This window comes from Ctenocephalides felis, unplaced genomic scaffold (genome assembly GCF_003426905.1).
Source record: "Ctenocephalides felis isolate EL2017-DRISC unplaced genomic scaffold, ASM342690v1 CF-g0.4_SCAFFOLD_01886, whole genome shotgun sequence".
Classification (NCBI taxonomy): Eukaryota; Metazoa; Arthropoda; class Insecta; order Siphonaptera; family Pulicidae; genus Ctenocephalides; species Ctenocephalides felis.
This window is the reverse complement of record NW_020538040.1, coordinates 119,975,537-119,986,424: the sequence shown is the minus strand read 5'-3', so window position 1 is coordinate 119,986,424 and position 10,888 is coordinate 119,975,537.

The following is a 10,888-nucleotide window of genomic DNA, read 5'->3' as shown; positions in this document are numbered from 1 at the left end:
GCAAGAGCAAGAGCAAGAGCAGAGCCAAGAGCAGAGCAAGAGCAAGAGCAAGAGCAAGAGCAAGAGCAGAGCAAGAGCAAGAGCAAGAGCAAGAGAAAGAGCAAGAGCAAGAGCAAGAGCAAGAGCAAGAGCATAGACAAGAGCAAGAGCAAGAGCGCAAGAGCAAGGCAAGAGCAAGAGCAAGAGCAAGAGCAAGAGCAAGAGCAAGAGCAAGAGCAAGAGCAAGAGCAAGAGCAAGAGCAAGAGCAAGAGCAAGAGCAAGAGCAAGAGCAAGAGCAAGAGCAAGAGCAAGAGCAAGAGCAAGAGCAAAGCAAGAGCAAGAGCAAGAGCAAGAGCAAGAGAAGAGCAAGAGCAAGAGCAAGAGCAAGAGCAAGAGCAAGAGCAAGGCAAGAGCAAGAGCAAGAGCAAGCATCAATAGCAATAGCAAGAGCAATATCAAGGCAAGATCAATATCAATATCAATATCAATATCAATATCAATATCAATATCAATATCAATATCAATATCAATATCAATATCAATATCAATATCAATATCAATATCAATATCAATATCAATATCAATATCAATATCAATATCAATATCAATATCAATATGGCGGAATGAACACCATATGAAGTTGAAGGACGTCAATTGATGACAATGGCGGAATGAACACCATATGACAGATGTCAGTTGAATAACGTCAATTGATGATAAAACTAAATTATATTGGGCTACGTTGATTCGGATCTGGCATCAAGCAAGCTATAACGATCTGATTGTTTTTATACGATCGAATATTATTGTCGCGCTTTTTAAAACGATCGAAAATATTGTATCGAGTTTTTTGCCAACGAGCGTTTTCTCGTGATCGAAATTTAGATTTGATTTAATGTAATATCAACATCTTTATCAATTGAGACATTAATAAACAGTCATTATCGAGTTGAAATAAAATTATTGCGATTTCATTCAATAATTAATTAATTAATAAAAAATATGGAGGCGTGGTCCATATTAAATACCAAAATGATAGACAATGATAAATTTCATAAAATATTATTTATATTTCGTTTATTTTATATATGATTAATATCCACGACACTATGTGTTGTCATACTGATCATTAATAAAACGTTATTGGTATTTTCTTATTTATAATAGAAAAGAAAGGTTTCAAGAATTATACATTTTTTTGGCAAAAACTACTCAGGGAGAAACAAAAACCAAGTACGATTTGACACTTGAATTTTCTTTTGTTTTTCTCCGTGCTGTCACTATATGGGCCAATCTGTCCAGTAACATGTGATGCGTGTTGACGAGCCGCGATGCGTGTTGACAACCCGCTATATCACTCCGCCCTAATGAAAAAGATTGTTTCGCATCTCTGAGTGCCATCTTGAACTTCCTTGTAAATTTCTTTTGGTTGAGATTGTGTGATAAATTTTATTTGTTTGTGGCCGTGGCCGTTTTGAATGCCGTGTTGGCTTGTTGAGTTTGTTGATTGCTTACGTGGCCCTTCGCTGGTGAATTAGCGGTTGAGTAGATGTGGCCCTTCGCTGGTGAGTTAGCGGCTGAGTATATTTGACACTTCGCTGGTGAGTTAGCGGTTGAGTGTATGTGGCCCTTCGCTGGTGAGTTAGCGGTTGATTGTATGTGGCCCTTCGCTGGTGAGTTAGCGATTGAGTGTATGTGGCGGTTGCCAAATTGTTTGCTGATGCTCCCTGTCTGTGTCCATGGTGCTTATAATCGACTTATTTACCAGGATAATAAGTGATTTATTGAGCACGTGTTGTTGTTGATCTTGAAGTTCGTGGTCGGAGTCTCAGTTGTATGCTTAGAATGCTCTTCTTGCGAAATGTGTGTTACTTGTTCACTCTCGCGGTCACCAAAATATGGAGGAAGCATCAGATCGTCAGCGACGGCAGCTAGAATACATATCACAGTTTTCCACTGATATTATATATGTGAAGGGTGATCAGAACGTTGTTGCTGATGCGTTGTCCAGGATCAATGCCATTCAAATGCCATCAAAGCTAACCGAAGAGGAAATTTCGCAAGAACAGAGTAAGGACGTTGAAATGCAAACTATATTGAACGGCAACACCTCTATTAATCTTCAAAAATTGACATTAGGGGGGTATCCAGTTTATTGCAACAGGCAAGATAATTGTGTGAAGCCCTACCTTCCACAAAGTCTTCGCAGAATTGCTTTTGACATTGTACATGGAAATGCACACCCAAGCATAAGGATTACTTCAAGGGAGTTGCGAATAAGGTATGTGTGGCCTGGGATTGGTAAAGACGTAACCATGTGGGCACGTCAATGCATTCCTTGCCAAAAATCCAAAATTCATAAACATAATCACCTCACTCCTATCCATATTCCTATTCCTGAAAACAGATTTTCGCATATTCACATTGACATAATCAAATTACCGAATATTAATGGATATCCTTATTGCCTAACAATCATCGACAGATTTACAAGGTGGCCAGAAGCTGTTCCTCTAAAGGACATTTCTGCAGACACGATTGTCCAAGCCCTATTTTCAAACTGGATATCAAGATTTGGTACACCATGTGTGATAACATCCGACCAAGGATGCGAGTTTGAATCAGCTATATTCAAATCACTAATGGATGCAATAGGTGCTAAGAAAATACGGACAACGGCATATCACCCTCAGTCCAATGGTCTGGTTGAACGCTGGCATAGAACTCTGAAAGCAGCTTTAATGTGCTCTCCTGAGCCTTGGATCGAAGTATTACCTGTAGTCTTACTAGGTTTACGTTCTTCATACAAAGAAGACCTTAAAGCATCTCCTGCTGAGATGGTTTATGGAACCACATTAAGACTACCAGGCGAATTTTTCACAACTAAAGAACTGTCATCTGATCCACAAGCATTTCTGGACTACCACAGAAGAATAATGCGGGATATTAAACCTACAGCCACAGCTCATCATAATAAAGCCAATATGTTTGTGCTTAAGGACATAAATACATGCACTCATGTATTTGTAAGATCTGATCATATCAGAAAACCACTTGAGCCTCCATATAGTGGACCATATGAAATTATAGAAAGAATTTCAGACAAAGTGTTCAAAATTTCTATGGATGGTACTGATAAGAACATATCGGTTGACAGACTAAAACCAGCATACACAGTTAAAATAGATAACAGTCAACCAAGCTCATCTCAAGAATTTAAATCACATAACTTGGAGTTATCGATTGACCCTCCAAAAAAGATGAAGCCTAAAAAAGTCTCCTTCAAATTTTAATAATCAAATTCATTTATTTTTACCGGATACCTCTTTTTCTTTTGAAGGGGAGTTATATGGCGGAATGAACACCATATGAAGTTGAAGGACGTCAATTGATGACAATGGCGGAATGAACACCATATGACAGATGTCAGCTGAATAACGTCAATTGATGATAAAACTAAATTATATTGGGCTACGTTGATTCGGATCTGGCATCAAGCAAGCTATAACGATCTGATTGTTTTTATACGATCGAATATTATTGTCGCGCTTTTTAAAACGATCGAAAATATTGTATCGAGTTTTTTGCCAACGAGCGTTTTCTCGTGATCGAAATTTAGATTTGATTAATGTAATATCAACATCTTTATAATATCAACATCTTTATCAATGAGACATTAATAAACAGTCATTAGCGAGTTGAAATAAAATTATTGCGATTTCATTCAATAATTAAGGAATTAAGAATATATGGCCCACCAGCGCCAGAGAGCAATAGCAAGAGCAAGAGCAAGAGCAAGAGCAAGAGCAAGAGCAAGAGCAAGAGCAAGAGCAAGAGCAAGAGCAAGAGCAAGAGCAAGAGCAAGAGCAAGAGCAAGAGCAAGAGCAAGAGCAAGAGCAAGAGCAAGAGCAAGAGCAAGAGCAAGAGCAAGAGCAAGAGCAAGAGCAAGAGCAAGAGCAAGAGCAAGAGCAAGAGCAAGAGCAAGAGCAAGAGCAAGAGCAAGAGCAAGAGCAAGAGCAAGAGCAAGAGCAAGAGCAAGAGCAAGAGCAAGAGCAAGAGCAAGAGCAAGAGCAAGAGCAAGAGCAAGAGCAAGAGCAAGAGCAAGAGCAAGAGCAAGAGCAAGAGCAAGAGCAAGAGCAAGAGCAAGAGCAAGAGCAAGAGCAAGAGCAAGAGCAAGAGCAAGAGCAAGAGCAAGAGCAAGAGCAGAGAGCAAGAGCAAGAGCAAGAGCAAGAGCAAGAGCAAGAGCAAGAGCAAGAGCAAGAGCAAGAGCAAGAGCAAGAGCAAGAGCAAGAGCAAGAGCAAGAGCAAGAGCCAAGAGCAAGAGCAAGAGCAAGAGCAAGAGCAAGAGCAAGAGCAAGAGCAAGAGCAAGAGCAAGAGCAAGAGCAAGAGCAAGAGCAAGAGCAAGAGCAAGAGCAAGAGCAAGAGCAAGAGCAAGAGCAAGAGCAAGAGCAAGAGCAAGAGCAAGAGCAAGAGCAAGAGCAAGAGCAAGAGCAAGAGCAAGAGCAAGAGCAAGAGCAAGAGCAAGAGCAAGAGCAAGAGCAAGAGCAAGAGCAAGAGCAAGAGCAAGAGCAAGAGCAAGAGCAAGAGCAAGAGCAAGAGCAAGAGCAAGAGCAAGAGCAAGAGCAAGAGCAAGAGCAAGAGCAAGAGCAAGAGCAAGAGCAAGAGCAAGAGCAAGAGCAAGAGCAAGAGCAAGAGCAAGAGCAGAGCAAGAGCAAGAGCAAGAGCAAGAGCAAGAGCAAGAGCAAGAGCAAGAGCAAGAGCAAGAGCAAGAGCAAGAGCAAGAGCAAGAGCAAGAGCAAGAGCAAGAGCAAGAGCAAGAGCAAGAGCAAGAGCAAGAGCAAGAGCAAGAGCAAGAGCAAGAGCAAGAGCAAGAGCAAGAGCAAGAGCAAGAGCAAGAGCAAGAGCAAGAGCAAGAGCAAGAGCAAGATCAAGAGCAAGAGCAAGAGCAAGAGCAAGAGCAAGAGCAAATCAAGATCAAGAGCAATAAGAGCAAGATCAATATCAAGAGTCAATATCAATATCAATATCAATATCAATATCAATATCAATATCAATATCAATATCAATATCAATATCAATATCAATATCAATATCAATATCAATATCAATATCAATATCAATATGAATATCAATATCAATATGAATATGAATATGAATATCAATATCAATATGAATATCAATATGAATATGAATATGAATATGAATATGAATATGAATATCAATATGAATATGAATATGAATATGAATATGAATATGAATATGAATATGAATATGAATATGAATATGAATATGAATATGAATATGAATATGAATATGAATATGAATATGAATATGAATATGAATATGAATATGAATATGAATATGAATATGAATATGAATATGAATATGAATATGAATATGAATATGAATATGAATATGAATATGAATATGAATATGAATATGAATATGAATATGAATATGAATATGAATATGAATATGAATATGAATATGAATATGAATATGAATATGAATATGAATATGAATATGAATGAATATGAATATGAATATGAATATGAATATGAATATGAATATGAATATGAATATGAATATGAATATGAATATGAATATGAATATGAATATGAATATGAATATGAATATGAATATGAATATGAATATGAATATGAATATGAATATGAATATGAATATGAATATGAATATGAATATGAATATGAATATGAATATGAATATGAATATGAATATGAATATGAATATGAATATGAATATGAATATGAATATGAATATGAATATGAATATGAATATGAATATGAATATGAATATGAATATGAATATGAATATGAATATGAATATGAATATGAATATGAATATGAATATGAATATGAATATGAATATGAATATGAATATGAATATGAATATGAATATGAATATGAATATGAATATGAATATGAATATGAATATGAATATGAATATGAATATGAATATGAATATGAATATGAATATGAATATGAATATGAATATGAATATGAATATGAATATGAATATGAATATGAATATGAATATGAATATGAATATGAATATGAATATGAATATGAATATGAATATGAATATGAATATGAATATGAATATGAATATGAATATGAATATGAATATGAATATGAATATGAATATGAATATGAATATGAATATGAATATGAATATGAATATGAATATGAATATGAATATGAATATGAATATGAATATGAATATGAATATGAATATGAATATGAATATGAATATGAATATGAATATGAATATGAATATGAATATGAATATGAATATGAATATGAATATGAATATGAATATGAATATGAATATGAATATGAATATGAATATGAATATGAATATGAATATGAATATGAATATGAATATGAATATGAATATGAATATGAATATGAATATGAATATGAATATGAATATGAATATGAATATGAATATGAATATGAATATGAATATGAATATGAATATGAATATGAATATGAATATGAATATGAATATGAATATGAATATGAATATGAATATGAATATGAATATGAATATGAATATGAATATGAATATGAATATGAATATGAATATGAATATGAATATGAATATGAATATGAATATGAATATGAATATGAATATGAATATGAATATGAATATGAATATGAATATGAATATGAATATGAATATGAATATGAATATGAATATGAATATGAATATGAATATGAATATGAATATGAATATGAATATGAATATGAATATGAATATGAATATGAATATGAATATGAATATGAATATGAATATGAATATGAATATGAATATGAATATGAATATGAATATGAATATGAATATGAATATGAATATGAATATGAATATGAATATGAATATGAATATGAATATGAATATGAATATGAATATGAATATGAATATGAATATGAATATGAATATGAATATGAATATGAATATGAATATGAATATGAATATGAATATGAATATGAATATGAATATGAATATGAATATGAATATGAATATGAATATGAATATGAATATGAATATGAATATGAATATGAATATGAATATGAATATGAATATGAATATGAATATGAATATGAATATGAATATGAATATGAATATGAATATGAATATGAATATGAATATGAATATGAATATGAATATGAATATGAATATGAATATGAATATGAATATGAATATGAATATGAATATGAATATGAATATGAATATGAATATGAATATGAATATGAATATGAATATGAATATGAATATGAATATGAATATGAATATGAATATGAATATGAATATGAATATGAATATGAATATGAATATGAATATGAATATGAATATGAATATGAATATGAATATGAATATGAATATGAATATGAATATGAATATGAATATGAATATGAATATGAATATGAATATGAATATGAATATGAATATGAATATGAATATGAATATGAATATGAATATGAATATGAATATGAATATGAATATGAATATGAATATGAATATGAATATGAATATGAATATGAATATGAATATGAATATGAATATGAATATGAATATGAATATGAATATGAATATGAATATGAATATGAATATGAATATGAATATGAATATGAATATGAATATGAATATGAATATGAATATGAATATGAATATGAATATGAATATGAATATGAATATGAATATGAATATGAATATGAATATGAATATGAATATGAATATGAATATGAATATGAATATGAATATGAATATGAATATGAATATGAATATGAATATGAATATGAATATGAATATGAATATGAATATGAATATGAATATGAATATGAATATGAATATGAATATGAATATGAATATGAATATGAATATGAATATGAATATGAATATGAATATGAATATGAATATGAATATGAATATGAATATGAATATGAATATGAATATGAATATGAATATGAAGAATATGAATATGAATATGAATATGAATATGAATATGAATATGAATATGAATATGAATATGAATATGAATATGAATATGAATATGAATATGAATATGAATATGAATATGAATATGAATATGAATATGAATATGAATATGAATATGAATATGAATATGAATATGAATATGAATATGAATATGAATATGAATATGAATATGAATATGAATATGAATATGAATATGAATATGAATATGAATATGAATATGAATATGAATATGAATATGAATATGAATATGAATATGAATATGAATATGAATATGAATATGAATATGAATATGAATATGAATATGAATATGAATATGAATATGAATATGAATATGAATATGAATGATAGAATATGAATATGAATATGAATATGAATATGAATATGAATATGAATATGAATATGAATATGAATATGAATATGAATATGAAATGAATATGAATATGAATATGAATATGAATATGAATATGAATATGAATATGAATATGAATATGAATATGAATATGAATATGAATATGAATATGAATATGAATATGAATATGAATATGAATATGAATATGAATATGAATATGAATATGAATATGAATATGAATATGAATATGAATATGAATATGAATATGAATATGAATATGAATATGAATATGAATATGAATATGAATATGAATATGAATATGAATATGAATATGAATATGAATATGAATATGAATATGAATATGAATATGAATATGAATATGAATATGAATATGAATATGAATATGAATATGAATATGAATATGAATATGAATATGAATATGAATATGAATATGAATATGAATATGAATATGAATATGAATATGAATATGAATATGAATATGAATATGAATATGAATATGAATATGAATATGAATATGAATATGAATATGAATATGAATATGAATATGAATATGAATATGAATATGAATATGAATATGAATATGAATATGAATATGAATATGAATATGAATATGAATATGAATATGAATATGAATATGAATATGAATATGAATATGAATATGAATATGAATATGAATATGAATATGAATATGAATATGAATATGAATATGAATATGAATATGAATATGAATATGAATATGAATATGAATATGAATATGAATATGAATATGAATATGAATATGAATATGAATATGAATATGAATATGAATATGAATATGAATATGAATATGAATATGAATATGAATATGAATATGAATATGAATATGAATATGAATATGAATATGAATATGAATATGAATATGAATATGAATATGAATATGAATATGAATATGAATATGAATATGAATATGAATATGAATATGAATATGAATATGAATATGAATATGAATATGAATATGAATATGAATATGAATATGAATATGAATATGAATATGAATATGAATATGAATATGAATATGAATATGAATATGAATATGAATATGAATATGAATATGAATATGAATATGAATATGAATATGAATATGAATATGAATATGAATATGAATATGAATATGAATATGAATATGAATATGAATATGAATATGAATATGAATATGAATATGAATATGAATATGAATATGAATATGAATATGAATATGAATATGAATATGAATATGAATATGAATATGAATATGAATATGAATATGAATATGAATATGAATATGAATATGAATATGAATATGAATATGAATATGAATATGAATATGAATATGAATATGAATATGAATATGAATATGAATATGAATATGAATATGAATATGAATATGAATATGAATATGAATATGAATATGAATATGAATATGAATATGAATATGAATATGAATATGAATATGAATATGAATATGAATATGAATATGAATATGAATATGAATATGAATATGAATATGAATATGAATATGAATATGAATATGAATATGAATATGAATATGAATATGAATATGAATATGAATATGAATATGAATATGAATATGAATATGAATATGAATATGAATATGAATATGAATATGAATATGAATATGAATATGAATATGAATATGAATATGAATATGAATATGAATATGAATATGAATATGAATATGAATATGAATATGAATATGAATATGAATATGAATATGAATATGAATATGAATATGAATATGAATATGAATATGAATATGAATATGAATATGAATATGAATATGAATATGAATATGAATATGAATATGAATATGAATATGAATATGAATATGAATATGAATATGAATATGAATATGAATATGAATATGAATATGAATATGAATATGAATATGAATATGAATATGAATATGAATATGAATATGAATATGAATATGAATATGAATATGAATATGAATATGAATATGAATATGAATATGAATATGAATATGAATATGAATATGAATATGAATATGAATATGAATATGAATATGAATATGAATATGAATATGAATATGAATATGAATATGAATATGAATATGAATATGAATATGAATATGAATATGAATATGAATATGAATATGAATATGAATATGAATATGAATATGAATATGAATATGAATATGAATATGAATATGAATATGAATATGAATATGAATATGAATATGAATATGAATATGAATATGAATATGAATATGAATATGAATATGAATATGAATATGAATATGAATATGAATATGAATATGAATATGAATATGAATATGAATATGAATATGAATATGAATATGAATATGAATATGAATATGAATATGAATATGAATATGAATATGAATATGAATATGAATATGAATATGAATATGAATATGAATATGAATATGAATATGAATATGAATATGAATATGAATATGAATATGAATATGAATATGAATATGAATATGAATATGAA